The following is a 16365-nucleotide window of genomic DNA, read 5'->3' on the forward strand; positions in this document are numbered from 1 at the left end:
ACAAGCTTCACGACTGAACGCAGGTTTGGACAGTCTGTCCTCGCAGGTCCTTCGGAAGCTAATGATTTTGAACTGAATTATTTTTCCTGAGTGACTTGTGAAGTTTGGTTCAGTGATATGTTTGCGAAAGAGAACGGAGGAAATAGTTAGTGTGCAACTCGACATTTCTCTACATCGGAATAGAAAACGTGATTGGATGGATATAAGAGGTCTGAAAGGATGGCCGATCGGCTGTGGGTGGCACCGAATTCTGCAGTGGCTGCAGTCGTTCATTACCGGTAATGAAAATGAGGTAATATACTACCACAAGCTGCCGGTGAAAATCATTCAATTTCCCAAACTTGACCCACCGAATCAAATGAAGCTGCTGGGAAAGCTACAAGACAACGCCGGTCTATCGGGCATCGTTTGAAGCAACTGGCAGTTCAAAGTAGCATCTACAGCCATGTAAGTACTGCCATGTGCCGCTGCGATCGCCGAGTGGTTGAAGCGTTAAATTCAAGATCAAATGGAGTTTTCCTTCGCAGGTTTGATTTCTGCTCGCTGAATTATTGTTTAAAGATCCGTTCAATGCTCAAATGAATGAACTGGATCTAACTCACTTCATTTATCTCCCTCAGAGCATGAGAGATACTCGAGCGTGGCCGGCGCTTTTAATTGGGTGCCCAATGTACTCTTGCAAAATTCAAATACACAAGAAAGAATCTTGCCCAATCTGCAACTAAAATTCTGCTACTTTGCAGAACCACCCATTTATAAGCGACTTTATTTACATGAATCTCTCTATCTCTCCTTGTCTCTTGTCTCTATGTTGTCCCCTGATGGACTTCTCAGGCTTCCTGGAACGGTAAAGGCTGATCGAACCTGCAACACCAGCAGGGAAAGGTAAAGGAAAAAAAGACTGAGACGGTCGGAAAAGTAAAGGTGCAACCCAGCTGATAAATTCGTAGCTAATGTCTCCACATTTTTGTCTCTTCGCCCTCACAGTGAAAGAAAACAGCAATCTGAGTAAAATATACTGATGATAGGTTGTGCACTCTGACGATGCCGAGACAGATGCCAACGTAGCTTCAGATTAACGAATTCTGAAAAGTATAATTTGAAAAAACAAGTCGTACATTGTAAACGAATTTAGTAAAGAGAGGCTAATATTGGTGACTGGAAATAGGTCGTGTACAACTTGATATTGCTGTATTTTGGAATAGAAAACGAGATTGGGTGGACAGAAGCGGTTGGAAAGGATAGCCGATCGGCTGAAGACTATGGTGAAATTTTAGACCGGCTGCAGGGCTGTCTAGCAAGCGGCTCGTTGGTCTAGGGGTATGATTCTCGCTTTGGGCGTTTTTCTAATGGAATATGCGAGAGGTCCCGGGTTCAAATCCCGGACGAGCCCTGTTATCTCACTGCTTTTTAGTGAAAAGTCACCAATTGGATTCTGACATCTTTGCAGTTGTTCGAATTGAATTATATTTGAGCTCCAGAGGACAAAGTGCAGAAGTTTCCAAGGCGCAACACACACGGAGTAAATCAAATGTCTCAAGATGATGTGGAGATTGAAGCTGAATGTGAATTTACCCCAATTTAGGCGGTCTCATTGATATTAGATGACGGGATCGAGAACCACATATCCAAGTTTGCCGATGACACAAAGATGGACAGAATTATAAGCAGTTTGGATGGAAGAATGAGATTACAGAGAGATATCACTAGATTAAGTGAATGGGCAAAACTCCGCAAATGGATTTCAACGTAAGCAAGTTTGAGGCCGTCCACTTTGGACCTCAAAAAGATAGATCAGAAAACATATTAATGGATGTTACTCCAAAAAATTGACCACATGACATTTTGTGTGGATTCGCTCGTTTCTCAAGTCTGCCAAACTTTTAAAAGTTACCAAAATATTGCAATAGGAACCTTATGGTCCATATGGTGATCGAACCCGCGACCTTGGCGTTATTAGCACCACGCTCTAACCAACTGAGCTAACCGGCCATGTATACATTTTAGCTTTATGGGCTTACCCGCGTGTTGGGTAGTTTGTGTTTATTTTTGCACCATCTGACAGGGTTTTACAACGAATATTGAATAAATCACATCCCTTAAACATTGTTACTTGTTTCTGTATATACTGTCGAGGATGTAGATCAAAATTAACAAACAAAGAGCACTTTAATGTAACAAATTAAATTCCGATCAATATTATTTTACTAACAATGAACAGCCCATCCATAAAACACTGCCCCGCTATAAAACCTGTGGGCAGGACCCTGAGCTACTGTGAAAATGATATCACCGCAACGTGATTCGATCACGCTGCGTTTTGACGTTGAGTCAGATGTCTGTCTGTCTATCCGTCTGATTGGGTCTCTGCCTTATTCTCAGGCCAGGCTTTTTGTTTGCTGGCTGCAGGCCTCGCTCCCCGACTGACTGAACAACTACCGGGCCGTGTGTCAGAATCAATGACTGTGACTGACTGTCTGCCCATTTATGGCCACATTTCTGAGTTCCTGCCATCGCTCTGTGTCGCAGGCCTGTCTCTGTCCCTTCGGATCACAACACACCCACAAGCTTCACGACTGAACGCAGGTTTGGTCAGTCTGTCCTCGCAGGTCCTTCGGAAGCTAATGATTTTGAACTGAATTATTTTTCCTGAGTGACTTGTGAAGTTTTGTTCAGTGATATGTTTGCGAAAGAGAACGGAGGAAATAGTTAGTGTGCAACTCGACATTTCTCTACATCGGAATAGAAAACGTGATTGGATGGATAGAAGAAGTCTGAAAGGATGGCCGATCGGCTGTGGGTGGCACCGAATTCTGCAGTGGCTGCAGTGGTTCATTACCGGTAATGAAAATGAGGTAATATACTACCACAAGCTGCCGGTGAAAATCATTCAATTTCCCAAACTTGACCCACCGAATCAAATGAAGCTCCTAGGAAAGCTACAAGACAACGCCGGTCTATCGGGCATCGTTTGAAGCAACTGGCAGTTTAAAGTGGCATCCACAGCCATGCAAGTACTGCCACGTGCCGCTGCGATCGCCGAGTGGTTGAAGCGTTAAATTCAAGATCAAATGGAGTTTTCCTTCGCAGGTTTGATTTCTGCTCGCTGAATTATTGTTTAAAGATCCGTTCAATGCTCAAATGAATGAACTGGATCTAACTCACTTCATTTATCTCTCTCAGAGCATGAGAGATACTCGAACGTGGCCGGCGTTTTAATTGGGTGCCCAATGTACTCTTGCAAAATTCAAATACACAAGAAAGAATGTTGCCCAATCTGCAACTAAAATTCTGCTACTTTGCAGAACCACCCATTTATAAGCGACTTTATTTAGATGAATCTCACTATCTCTCCTTGTCTCTTGTCTCGATGTTGTCCCCTGATGGATTTCTCAGGCTTCCTGGAACGGTAAAGGCTGATCGAACCTGCAACACCAGCAGGGAAAGGAAAAGGAAAAAAAAGATTGAGACGGTCGCAAAATTAAAGGTGCAACCCAGCTGATAAATTCGTCGCTAATGTCTCCACATTTTTGTCTCTTCGCCCTCACAGTGAAAGGAAACAGCAATGTGAGTAAAATATACTTATGGTAGCTTGTATACTCTGACGATGCCGAGACAGATGCCAATGTAGCTTCAGATTAACTAATTCTGAAAAGTATTATTTGAAGAAACAAGTCGTACATTGTAAACGAATTTAGTAAAGAGTGGCTAATATTGGTGACTGGAAATAGGTAGTGTACAACTTGATATTGCTGCAAATAGGAATAGAAAACGAGATTGGGTGGACAGAAGCGGTTGGAAAGGATAGCCGATCGGCTGAAGACTATGGTGAAATTTTCGACCGGCTGCAGGGCTTTCTAGCAAGCGGCTCGTTGGTCTAGGGGTATGATTCTCGCGTTGGGCGTTTTTCTAATGGAATATGCGAGAGGTCCCGGGTTCAAATCCCGGACGAGCCCTGTTATCTCACTGCTTTTTAGTGAAAAGTCACCAATTGGATTCTGACATCTTTGCAGTTGTTCGAATTGAATTATATTTGAGCTCCAGAGGACAAAGTGCAGAAGTTTCCACGGCGCAACACACACGGAGTAAATAAAATGTCTCAAGATGATGTGGAGATTGAAGCTGAATGTGAATTTACCCCAATTTAGGCGGTCTCATTGATATTAGATGACGGGATCGAGAACCACATATCCAAGTTTGCCGATGACACAAAGATAGACAGAATTATAAGCAGTTTGGATGGAAGAATGAGATTACAGAGAGATATCACTAGATTAAGTGAATGGGCAAAACTGCGGCAAATGGATTTCAATTTAAGCAAGTTTGAGGCTGTCCACTTTGGACCTCAAAATGATAGATCAGAAAACATATTAATGGATGTTACTCCAAAAAAGTTACCTCATGACATTTTGTGTGGATTCGCTTGTTTGGAAAGTCTGCTAATCTTTTAAAAGTTACCAAAATATTGCAATAGGAACCTAATGGCACGTACGGGGATCGAACCCGCGACCTTGGCGTTATTATCACCAAGCTCTAACCAACTGAGCTAACCAGCCATGTATACATTTTAGCTTTATGGGCTTACCCACGTGTTGGGCAGTTTGTGTTTATTTTTACACCGGCTGACAGGGTTTTTGGACGAATGTTGATGACACCACATCCCTTGAACATTGTTACTTATTTCTGTACACATTGTCGAGGATGTAGATCAAAATTAACAAACAAAGAGCACTTTAATGTAACAAATTAAAATCAGATCAATATTATTTTACGAACAATGAACAGCCCATCCATAAAACACTGCCCCGCTATAAAACCTGTGGGCAGGACCCTGAGCTACTGTGAAAATGATATCACCGCAACGTGATTCGATCACGCTGCGTTTTGACGTTGAGTCTGTCTATCTGTCTGTCTGTTTATCCGCCTGATTGGGTCTCTGCCTTATTCTCAGGCCAGGCTTTTTGTTTGCTGGCTGCAGGCCTCGCTCCCCGACTGACTGAACAACTGCCGGGCCGTGTGTCAGAATCAATGACTGTGACTGACTGTCTGCCCATTTATTGCCACATTTCTGAGTTCCTGCCTTCGCTCTGTGTCGCAGGCCTGTCTCTGTCCCTTCGGATCACAACACACCCACAAGCTTCACGACTGAACGCAGGTTTGGTCAGTCTGTCCTCGCAGGTCCTTCGGAAGCTAATGATTTTGAACTGAATTATTTTTCCTGAGTGACTTGTGAAGTTTGGTTCAGTGATATGTTTGCGAAAGAGAACGGAGGAAATAGTTAGTGTGCAACTCGACATTTCTCTACATCGGAATAGAAAACGTGATTGGATGGATAGAAGAGGTCTGAAAGGATGGCCGATCGGCTGTGGGTGGCACCGAATTCTGCAGTGGCTGCAGTGGTTCATTACCGGTAATGAAAATGAGGTAATATACTACCACAAGCTGCCGGTGCAAATCGTTCAATTTCCCAAACTTGACCCACCGAATCAAATGAAGCTCCTGGGAAAGCAACAAGACAACGCCGGTCTGTCGGGCATCGTTTGAAGCAACTGGCAGTGTAAAGTGGCATCTGCAGCCATGCAAGTACTGCCATGTGCCGCTGCGATCGCCGAGTGGTTGAAGCGTTAAATTCAAGATCAAATGGAGTTTTCCTTCGCAGGTTTGATTTCTGCTCGCTGAATTATTGTTTAAAGATTCGTTCAATGCTCAAATGAATGAAGTGGATCGAACTCACTTCATTCATCTCTCTCAGAGCATGAGAGATACTCGAGCGTGGCCGGCTCTTTTCATTCGGTGCCCAATGTACTCTTGCAAAATTCAAATACACAAGAAAGAATCTTGCACAAGAAAGAATCAAGCGGCTCGTTGGTCCAGGGGTATGATTCTCCCTTTGGGCGTTTTTCTAATGGAATATGCGAGAGGTCCCGGGTTCAAATCCCGGACGAGTCCTGTTCTCTGACTGCTTTTTCGTGAAAAGTCACCAATTGGATTCTGACATCTTTGCAGTTGTTCGAATTGAATTATATTTGAGCTCCAGAGGACAAAGTGCAGAAGTTTCCAAGGCGCAACACACACGGAGTAAATAAAATGTCTCAAAATGATGTGGAGATTGAAGCTGAATGTGAATTTACCTCAATTTAGGCGGTCTCATTGATATTCGATGACGGGATCGAGAACCACATATCCAAGTTTGCCGATGACCCAAAGATGGACAGAATTATAAGCAGTGTCGATGGAAGAATGAGATTACAGAGAGATATTACTAGATTAAGTGAATGGGCAAAACTGCGGCAAATGGATTTCAACGTAAGCAAGTGTGAGGCCGTCAACTTTGGACCTCAAAAAGATAGATCAGAAAACATATTAATGGATGTTACTCCAAAAAAATAACCTTGTGACATTTTGTGTGGATTCGCTTGTTTCTCAAGTCTGCCAAACTTTTAAAAGTTACCAACGCATTGCAATAGGAACCTTATGACCCGTACGGGGATCGAACCCGCGACCTTGGCGTTATTAGCACCACGCTCTAACCAACTGAGCTAACCGGCCATGTACCCATTTTAGCTTTATGGGCTTACCCGTGTGTTGGGTAGTTTGTGTTTATTTTTACACCAGCTGACAGGGTTTTGCAACGAATATTGAATAAACCACATCCCTTAAACATTGTTACTTGTTTCTGTATATACTGTCGAGGATGTAGATCAAAATTAACATACAAAGAGCACTTTAATGTAACAAATTAAATTCCGATCAATAATATTTTACTCACAATGAACAGCCCATCCATAAAATACTGCCCTGCTAGAAAACCTGTGGGCAGGACCCTGAGCTACTGTGAAAATGATATCACGGCAACGTGATTCGATCACGCTGCGTTTTGACGTTGAGTCAGATGTCTGTCTGTCTATCCGTCTGATTGGGTCTCTGCCTTATTCTCAGGCCAGGCTTTTTGTTTGCTGGCTGCAGGCCTCGCTCCCCGACTGACTGAACAACTACCGGGCCGTGTGTCAGAATCAATGACTGTGACTGACTGTCTGCCCATTTATGGCCACATTTCTGAGTTCCTGCCTTCGCTCTGTGTCGCAGGCCTGTCTCTGTCCCTTCGGATCACAACACACCCACAAGCTTCACGACTGAACGCAGGTTTGGTCAGTCTGACCTCGCAGGTCCTTCGGAAGCTAATGATTTTGAACTGAATTATTTTTCCTGAGTGACTTGTGAAGTTTGGTTCAGTGATATGTTTGCGAAAGAGAACGGAGGAAATAGTTAGTGTGCAACTCGACATTTCTCTACATCGGAATAGAAAACGTGATTGGATGGATAGAAGAGGTCTGAAAGGATGGCCGATCGGCTGTGGGTGGCACCGAATTCTGCAGTGGCTGCAGTGGTTTATTACCCGTGGTTTGTTGTCGGTGTCTTGTTAGGCTTGGGGTATGATTCTCGCTTTGGAATATTTGACGGTTGATTCTGAGCGAGGTCCAGTTTTTCAATGTTGTTTGAAGCTCAAATAAATATGAACCAGATTTAACCAACCACATTTCTCTCCTTCAAACAGATATTTCAGCAGACGAGTGTCCAATAGTCTCTTACAAGACATTTGAAGGAATCTCTCCCGAGCTCCATGTTAAATTCTTGCTCGTTCGCAGAACTTGATATTTGTTTCTATACTTTAATCTGTCTCTTGACTCTCTGTGTTTTCACCTCATGGACTTCTCAGGCTTTATTAAACGGCCAAGGATGATCGAAGCTGCAGAGAAGTGTAAAGATAGGAAGGCGGAGACGGTAGGAGAAGCAAAGGTGCAACCCAGCTGATGAATTCATAACTAATGTCCACTAATGTCTCTTCGCCCTCACAGTGAAAAATCAGCAATTTGAGTACAGTATACTTTTGGTAGAGCGTATAATCGGCAGATGTTGAGACAGACACCAATCGAACTGTTGTCGTGGCGATGAAAGCGCCCAATGCTAAACACTAGATCACAAGGTAACGCTGAACATTCTTTGCTGCGAACAAGCTGACAAACGCGGCCTTTCCCACTTGTCATTTTCGGGCCAGGCAAGCTGCTCGCACAAAACAGCATTTTCTATTCGAACTACGATCGGGACAAAAGGTGATGTTCAGGCAATGACAGCACCAAGTGCAAATAGCCATATACACGAAATAGAAAGTGAGGTAATATACTACCACAAGCTGCCGGTGAAAATCATTCAATTTCCCAAAATTAACGCACCGAATCAAATGTTGCTCCTGGGAAAGCTGCAAGACAACGCAGGTCTATCGGGCATCGTTTGAAGCAACTGGCAGTTTAAAGTGGCATCTCCTGCTGCTTCTGTGGGGAGTGAGAGAGAGAGAGAGACTGTCGGTATCTGCGTACAGTTTGATTTTGTACAGAACTGCAGAGAGAAACAGCAAATATACCGGGGCTGTGAGATATGGTATCTTATTCATTTTTAACTACAAGAATATCCGGAATCAAATGCTGAAAGGAATGGAGAGATCAGAGGCCTGAGAATAAACACAGAGCTGAATGAATCACGAAAGAGTGAAAGAGAAATAAATGCTATCAGTTCCACAGTGTTTGGTGCGGAATGTTGAGAACTCCCCGGTGGGCTGGTGGTTCGAACTCGGTGTTTTCACCGCCACGTGGTTCGATTCCCAGTCAGGGAATGAACGTTTTACAAGAATTAAGAACCTATTGAATTAACTGCATGAAGCAAATTAATCGCAGTTCGTCGTTGCATCATTGTTTGAATCAACAGATAACTTTTTTATTTCAGACTGAAGGAGATACTGACAGGGTCATCAGGAGACAGTCAAAACTTTAATAAGATTTTTGCTCTTTGCATGTGATGAATTTTTATCATTTTACACATTGTAAGTCATAAAGTAATGCAAAAAATTCAGAAGCCTTTCAACCGAGTAAGAGTCGAACCTATAATGTTTTAAATTTATTAGAAGATACGTTATTTACTGCACCACTGGCTCAGATTGCAGAAAGTAAGCAGCAGCTCACACTCTCACAGCGCTGCGAGATGAACAGGTCCCGAGTCAGCCTCGGTCATGAGCACGGGACACCACGAGTCTGAGAGCATCAAAAGGCGCTCACTAAACAATTACCAAAGAGAGGTGCGTTTTTTTTCAGGCCGACGACAGCTTTGCTGGTCGAACAGAACACTTCAAAGGAGTAGATCTTTATGATCGTTGGTTCAATTCCATCTCACAGGAGCGATCAAGCAGCAATTTGCTCAAGGCCGCTCTTGTAAGTTGACAGCTTAACATTTTGGCGCTGTGGCACAGGACTCCTCTTTTCCTTTCTCAAACCTTTTTTTTTCTACGCTTACTCAAACCTCAAGGCTTTCTGTGTCTGCTCAAACACGGCTGTTTCGCTGGAGCATTTGCCTCTCCTCACCAGCAGGGAGTGCCTTCGAGCTGCAACACTTCAAACCGCACTCACTTTCAGGCAAAAAATCTTCTCCCAGTCAGTCAGACAGACTCTCCCTGCTTCCGAAAGCTCTGGGCGGCTGTTTCTTTCCGGTAACCTGATCTGTCTTCCACAGGCTCGGGCTCTTCTCAGCGTCATTCATGATTACTGTGGTTTCCCGTTCTGCTGTTGTTCACTTGCTGATGCTCGACACAGCTGATTGTAGCAAAGTAATTAATGTATTCAGGGAGCGGGCCAACCCAAGGCAAGATTTCTCTGCTGGTCGTGGAGATGCTTGGAGGCGAGTGCGAAGCAGCTGCTGTGAAGGACAATCCGTTCTTATATTTCTTGCTGGTTTACTTAAAAATAAACCTGCCGTGGACGGATATCGGGTTGATTTTCTGGAAGGATCAAATCAACAGCTCAGAAAAATCAACCAAAGCCAAAGGAACAAAAAATATCTCCGTATTTGTAAAGCATTAAATGCCGGAATTCAGAATCCAACCCATGCCTCCAGGAGAGGTGGAGACCGAAAAGCAACGCCTCAGACCCGCCAGGCTATCCAAACTCCGAAACTGTGATTTACTGACCCTGATTTGCCCAATGAGGCGCCAAGAAAGTTTCACGTCGTCCGATTTTCGGTGGATGCTGTTGGAAGGCAAAAGGATCCCCCATTGGTCAGAAATCAAACCTGTCAGGTGGTGAGCGAGAATTCGACCCCTGAACCTCCAATACTTCCATGATCAGTAAATGCATGTGTCCTTTTGGAATCTTACCTGAAAGAATATGCAGTTGGACAGAGCTCCTGTGACAACCCAACTCAGTCTGATCTGCAGCAGTGCAAGTACTGCCATGTGCCGCTGCGATCACCGAGTGGTTGAAGCGTTAAATTCAAGATCAAATGGAGTTTTCCTTCGCAGGTTTGATTTCTGCTCGCTGAATTATTGTTTAAAGATTCGTTCAATGCTGAAATGAATGAACTGGATCGAACTCAATTCATGTATCTCTCTCAGAGCATGAGAGATACTCGAGCGTGGCCGGCGCTTTTAATTGGGTGCCCAATGTCCTCTTGCAAAATTCAAATACACAAGAAAGAATCTTGCCCAATCTGCAACTAAAATTCTGCTACTTTGCAGAACCACCCATTTATACTCTACTTTATTTACATGTATCTCTCTATCTCTCCCTGTCTCTTGTCTCTATGTGTTGTCCCCTGATGGACTTCTCAGGCATCCAGGAACGGTAAAGGCTGATCTAACCTGCAACACCAGCAGGGAAAGGTAAAGAAAAAAAAGACCGAGACGGTAGGAAATGTAATGGTGCAACCCAACTGATAAATTCGGAGCTAATGTCTCCACATTTATGTCTCTTCGCCCTCACAGTGAAAGAAAACCGCGTTATAAGTGAAGTGCACTGATGGTAACTTATATTCTATGACGATGCCGAGACAGATGGCAATGTTGCTTCAGATTAACTAATTCTGAAAAGTCTTATTTGATAAAACAAGTCGTTCATTGGAAACGAATTTGGTAAAGAGAGACTAATATTGGTGACTGGAAATAGTGAGTGTACAACTTGATATTGCTGCACATCGGAATAGAAAACGAGATTGGATGGACAGAAGAGGTCTGAAAGGATGGCCAATCGGCTGAAGACGGTGGTGAAATGTTAGACTGGCTGCACGGTTAGCCGTCAAGTGGCTCGTTGGTCTAGGGGTATGATTCTCGCTTCGGGTATTTCAACTCCGTGAATATGCGAGAGGTCCCGGGTTCAAATCCCGGACGAGCCCTTTTATATCACTGTGTGAGAAGTCACCAATTCGATTTTGACATCTTTGCAGTTATTAGAATTGAATTATATTTGAGCTCCAGAGGACAGACTGTGGAAGTTTCCAAGGCGCAACACACACGGAGTAAATAAAATGTCTCAAAACGATGTGGAGATTGAAGCTGAATGTGAATTTACCCCAGTTTGACCGGTCTGATTGATAGGAGATGACGGGATCGAGAATCACATATCCAAGTTTGCCGATGACAGAATTGGAAGCAGTGTGGATGGAAGAATGAGATTACAGAGAGATATTACTAGATTAAGTGAATGGGCAAAACTGTGGCAAATGGATTTCAATGTTGGCAAGTGTGAGGCCGTGCACTTTGGACCTTAAAACGTTACATCAGAATACTTTATAAATGGTGAATTGCTCGAAACTCTTGAGGTCCAAAGGGACTTAGGGGTCTATGTACATACATCATTAAACTGTCATGGACAGGTACAGGAAATAATCAAAAAGTCAAATAGAACGTTGGCCTTTATATCTGGAGGGTTAGAATACAAGGGGTTAGAAGTCATGCTTCAGCTATACAAAGTTTCTGGTTGGACCAAACCTGGAGTACTGTGATCAGTTCTGAGCACCGCACCTTAGGAGCGATATATTGGCCTTGTAGGGAGTGAAGCATAGATTTACCAGAATGGTATCTGGATTCCAAGCGCTAAATTATGAGTAGAGATTACACAAACTAAGGTTGTTGTGGGGAAAATGCTGGAGTCTATAATTAAGGATAGGGTGACTGAACACCTCGAGAATTTTCAGTTAATCAGAGAGAGCCAGCATGGATTTGTGAAAGGTAGGTCGTGCCTGACAAACCTGATTGAATTTTTTGAAGAGGTGACTAAAGTAGTGGACAAGGGACTGTCAATGCATGTTATTTATATGGACTTCCAGAAGGCATTTGATAAGGTCCCACATAAGAGATTGTTAGCGAAGATAGAAGCCCATGGAATCGAAGGAAAAGTACGGACTTTGTTAGAAAGTTGGCTGAGCGAAAGGCGACAGAGAGTAGGGATGGATAGGTACTCACATTGGCAGGATGTGACCAGTGGAGTCCCGCAGGGATCTGTCTTAGGGCCTCAATTATTTACAATATTCATTAACGACTTAGATGAAGGCATCGAAAGTCTCATATCTAAGTTTGCCGATGACATAAAGATTGGTGACATTGTGAGCAATGTAGATGAAAACATAAAATTACAAAGCGATATTGATAGATTAGGTGAATGGGCAAAACTGTGGCAAATGGAATTCAATGTGGACAAATGTGAGGTCATCCACTTTGGATCAAAAAAGGATCGAACAGGGTACTTTCTAAATGGTAAAAAGTTAAAAACAGTGAATGTCCAAAGGGACTTAAGGGTTCAGGTACATAGATCATTGAAGTGTCATGATCAGGTGCAGAAAATAATCAAGAAGTCTAATGGAATGCTGGCCTTTATAACTAGAGGACTGGAGTACAAGGAGGCAGAAGTTATGCCAGAGCCGTACGAAACCCTGGTTAGACCACACCTGGAGTACTGTGTGCAGTTTTGGGCACCGCACCTTCGGAAGGACATATTGGCCTTGGAGGCAGTGCAGCGTAGGTTTACTAGAATGATACCCGGACTTCAAGGGTTAAGTTACGAGGAGAGATTACACAAATTGGGGTTGCATTCTCTAGAGTTTCGAAGGTTAAGGGGTGATCTGATCGAAGTTTATTAGGGGAACAGATAGGGTGGATAGAGAGAAACTATTTCCACTGATTGGGGATTCTAGGAGTAGATGGCACAGTCTAAAAATTAGAGCCAGACCTTTCAGGAGTGAGATTAGAAAACATTTCTACTAACAAAGTGTTGTAGAGGTTTGGAACTCTCTTCCGCAAATGGCAATTAATACTAGCTCAATTGCTAAATTTAAATCTGAGATAGACAGTTTTTTTTTTTGGCAACCAAAGGTATTAAGGGATATGGGCCATCGGCAGGTATATGGAGTTAGATCACAGATGAGCCATGATCTTATCAAATGGCAGAGCAGGAACGAGGGGCTGAATGGCCTATTCCTGTCCCTATGTTGCATTCCCTGGAATTCAGAAGATTAAGGGGTGATTTGATCGAAGTTTCAAGATATTAAGGGGAACTGAAGGGGTAGATAGAGAGAAACTATTTCCGCTGGTTGGGGAGTCTAGGATTAGGGAACATAGCGTAAAAATAAGAGCCAGGACTTTCAGGAATAAAGTTCGGAAACACTTCTACACGCAAAGGTTGGTAGAAGTTTGGAACACGGTTCAGCAAACGGCAGTTGAAGCTACCTCAATTGTTAATTTTAAATCTTAGATTGATAGGTTTTGTTAACCGAAGTTACGAAGAGATATGGGGCTGAGGCGGTTATAGGGAGTTAGGTCACAGGTCAGACATTTTTTTAAATAGTCATGGAATGTGGGCGTCGTTGGCAAGGCCAGCATTTATTGTGCATCCCTAACTGCCCTTGGGAAGGTGGTCGTGAGCCGTCATCTTCAACTGCTGAAGTCCGTGTGGTGAAGGTTCTCCCACAGTGCTGTTAGGTTGGGACTTCCAGGATTTTTACCCAGTGACGACGAGGGAACGGCGGTATATTTCCAAGTCGAGACGGGGTGTGAATTGCAGAGGAACGTGCAGGCGGTTTTGTTCCCATGTGCCTGCTGCTCTTTTCCTTCCAGGTGGTAGAGGTCGTGGGTTTGGGAGGTGCTGTCGAAGAAGCCTTGGCGAGTTGCTGCAGTCCACCTTGTGTTATGGTACATACTGCAGCCACTGTGCACCGGTGGTGAAGGGAGTGAATGTTTAGTGTGGTGGATGGGGTGCCAATCAAGCGGGCTGCTTTGTCCTGGATGGTGTCGAGATTCTTGAGTGTTGTTGGAGCTGTACCCATCCAGGCAAGTGGAGATTATTCCATCACCTTCCTGACTTATGCCTTGTCGATGGTGGAAAGGCTTTGGAGAATGAGGAGGTGATTCACTCGCCACAGAATACCCAGCCGCTGACCTGGTCTTGTCGCCAGAGTATTTATGTGGTTGGTCCAGTTAAGTTTCTGATCCGTTGTCACCCCCAGGATGTTGATTTGAGTGATTCTGCGATGGTAATGTCGTTGAAAGTCAAGGCGAGGTGGTTCGAAAGTCTCTTGACTGGCACTTGTCTGGCGCGAATGTTACTTGCCACTTATGAGCCCAAGCCTGGATGTTGTCCAGGTCTTGCTGCATGCGGGCTCGGACGGCTTCATTATCTGAGGGGTTGCGAATGGAAATGAACACTGTGCAATCATCAGCGAACATCCCCATTTCTGATGTTATGATGAAGGGAAGGTCATTGATGAAGCAGCTGAAGATGGTTGGGCTTCGGACACTGCCCTGAGGAACTCCTGCAGCAATGTTCTGGGGCTGAGATGATTGGCCTCCAACAAACTCTACCATCTTCCTTTGTGCTCGGTATGACTGCAGCCACTGGAGAGTTTTCTCCCTGATTCCCATTGACTTCAAATTTACTCGGGCTTCTTGATGTCACACTCGGTCAAATGCTGCCTTGCTGTCAAGGCAGTCACTTTCACCTCACCTCTGGAATTCAGCTCTTTTGTCCATGGTAGGACCAAGGCAGTCATAAGATCTGGAGCCTATTTGTCCTGCTGGAACCCAAACTGAGCATCGGTGAGCAGGTTATTGGTGAGTAAGTGCCGCTTGATAGCACTGTCGACGACACCTTCCATCACTTTGCTGATGATTGAGAGCAGACTGATGGTGCGGCAATTGGTCGGATTCTATTTGTCCTGCTTTTTGTGGACTTAATAGCAGAACAGGCTCGATGGGCGAAATGGCCGACTCCTGTTCCCGTGTTCCTCATTGGTGCAGAATGTAAAACGATCCTGCATTGGCCAGGGAGCAAAACCGGGTCGCATGATAAGCAGGCGAGAATTCAACGCCAATACCACCAATCCTCGTATGGCCATTTGCTGCATGTGTCCATTTGGAATCCTGTTTGAAAGCACATGTAGTCTGACGGAGGCCCTGTGATAACCCCCCGCAGTCTGACCTACAGCTGTGCAAGAACTGCTTTGTGCAGCTGCAATAGCCCAGTGTTTGAATCGTTAGACTCACACCCCACTCGGGTTTTCTTGCCCCGGTTTGAATTCTACTCGGTGAGTTACTGTTTAACGATCTGTTCAATGTCCAAATGAATAAACTAGAGCTAATTGACCGCTTTTACATTTTTCAAAGCTGGAGAGCCATTCCGCCGTGGCGGGCGACCAATGCTTTCTTTCAAGTTTTCAAGACACGAGAAGGAATATCTCCCAATCAGCAATTTAAATTCTTCTAGATTGCAGAACCTGGCATTTATACTCTTTGTTTATTTCCTTGCATTTCTGTATCTGTCACTGATTCTGTCTCTTGTCGATAAGTGTTTAATTTTTTACATAAATTATTCATGTGTATAATTTATTTTATAATAATTCATGTGTTTAATTTATTATCTAAACAATTCAATTGTTTAACTTATATAAATAATTCAATAGTTTAACTTAATATATCAATAATTGAATTGTTTAATGTATTATATAATGACATTGTTTAATTGATTGCATAAAAACTTCGTGTTTAATTTATCATATAAATAATTCATTTAAAAAATTTGTTATATCATCAAATGTTTAATTTATTATATAAAGAACACAAGTCTTTCATTTGTTTATAAAAAATTCAATTGTTTAATTTCTTTTATAATAATTTGTGTTTAATTTATTACATAAATAATTCAATAGCTTAATTGGTTATCTAAATAATTCAATTGATTAATTTATTATATGAATAGTTCAATCCTTTAATTTTATATATAAATAATTCAATAGTTTATTTTATCATATCAATAATTCAATTGTTTAATTTATTATATAAAGACAAGTGTTTAATTTATTACATAAATAATTCAATTGTTTAATTTATAGTATAAACAATTTAATTGTTTGATTTATTATATAATTTATTCAAGTGTTTATTTTTTATACAAACACTTCAATGTTTAATTATCAAAATAATTAAAATGTTTAATTTATTATAAAAATAACTCAATAGTTTGTTATATAAATAATTCAATAGTTTAATTTATTAAATAA

At 42.8% G+C, this 16365-nt stretch overlaps 6 non-coding genes across 6 annotated transcripts; 3 read left to right on the top strand and 3 right to left on the bottom strand.

The window, feature by feature from the left end:
• Positions 1-1303: 1303 nt before the first annotated feature.
• On the top strand, positions 1304-1393 carry trnap-ugg (transfer RNA proline (anticodon UGG)). Its single transcript is given in 2 exon segments — positions 1304-1339; positions 1358-1393. It is a non-coding gene; the product is annotated as a tRNA-Pro (tRNA).
• A 525-nt stretch (positions 1394-1918) lies between these two features.
• trnai-aau (transfer RNA isoleucine (anticodon AAU)) lies at positions 1919-1992 on the bottom strand. Its single transcript has one exon. It is a non-coding gene; the product is annotated as a tRNA-Ile (tRNA).
• Positions 1993-3866: 1874 nt separating this feature from the next.
• On the top strand, positions 3867-3956 carry trnap-ugg (transfer RNA proline (anticodon UGG)). Its single transcript is given in 2 exon segments — positions 3867-3902; positions 3921-3956. It is a non-coding gene; the product is annotated as a tRNA-Pro (tRNA).
• Positions 3957-4482: 526 nt separating this feature from the next.
• On the bottom strand, positions 4483-4556 carry trnai-aau (transfer RNA isoleucine (anticodon AAU)). Its single transcript has one exon. It is a non-coding gene; the product is annotated as a tRNA-Ile (tRNA).
• Positions 4557-6475: 1919 nt separating this feature from the next.
• trnai-aau (transfer RNA isoleucine (anticodon AAU)) lies at positions 6476-6549 on the bottom strand. Its single transcript has one exon. It is a non-coding gene; the product is annotated as a tRNA-Ile (tRNA).
• Positions 6550-11120: 4571 nt separating this feature from the next.
• trnap-cgg (transfer RNA proline (anticodon CGG)) lies at positions 11121-11211 on the top strand. The gene is given in 2 exon segments: positions 11121-11156; positions 11176-11211. It is a non-coding gene; the product is annotated as a tRNA-Pro (tRNA).
• The last annotated feature ends 5154 nt before the right edge of the window (positions 11212-16365 follow it).

Source organism: Heptranchias perlo, chromosome 20 (assembly GCF_035084215.1).
Source record: "Heptranchias perlo isolate sHepPer1 chromosome 20, sHepPer1.hap1, whole genome shotgun sequence".
NCBI lineage: Eukaryota > Metazoa > Chordata > Chondrichthyes > Hexanchiformes > Hexanchidae > Heptranchias > Heptranchias perlo.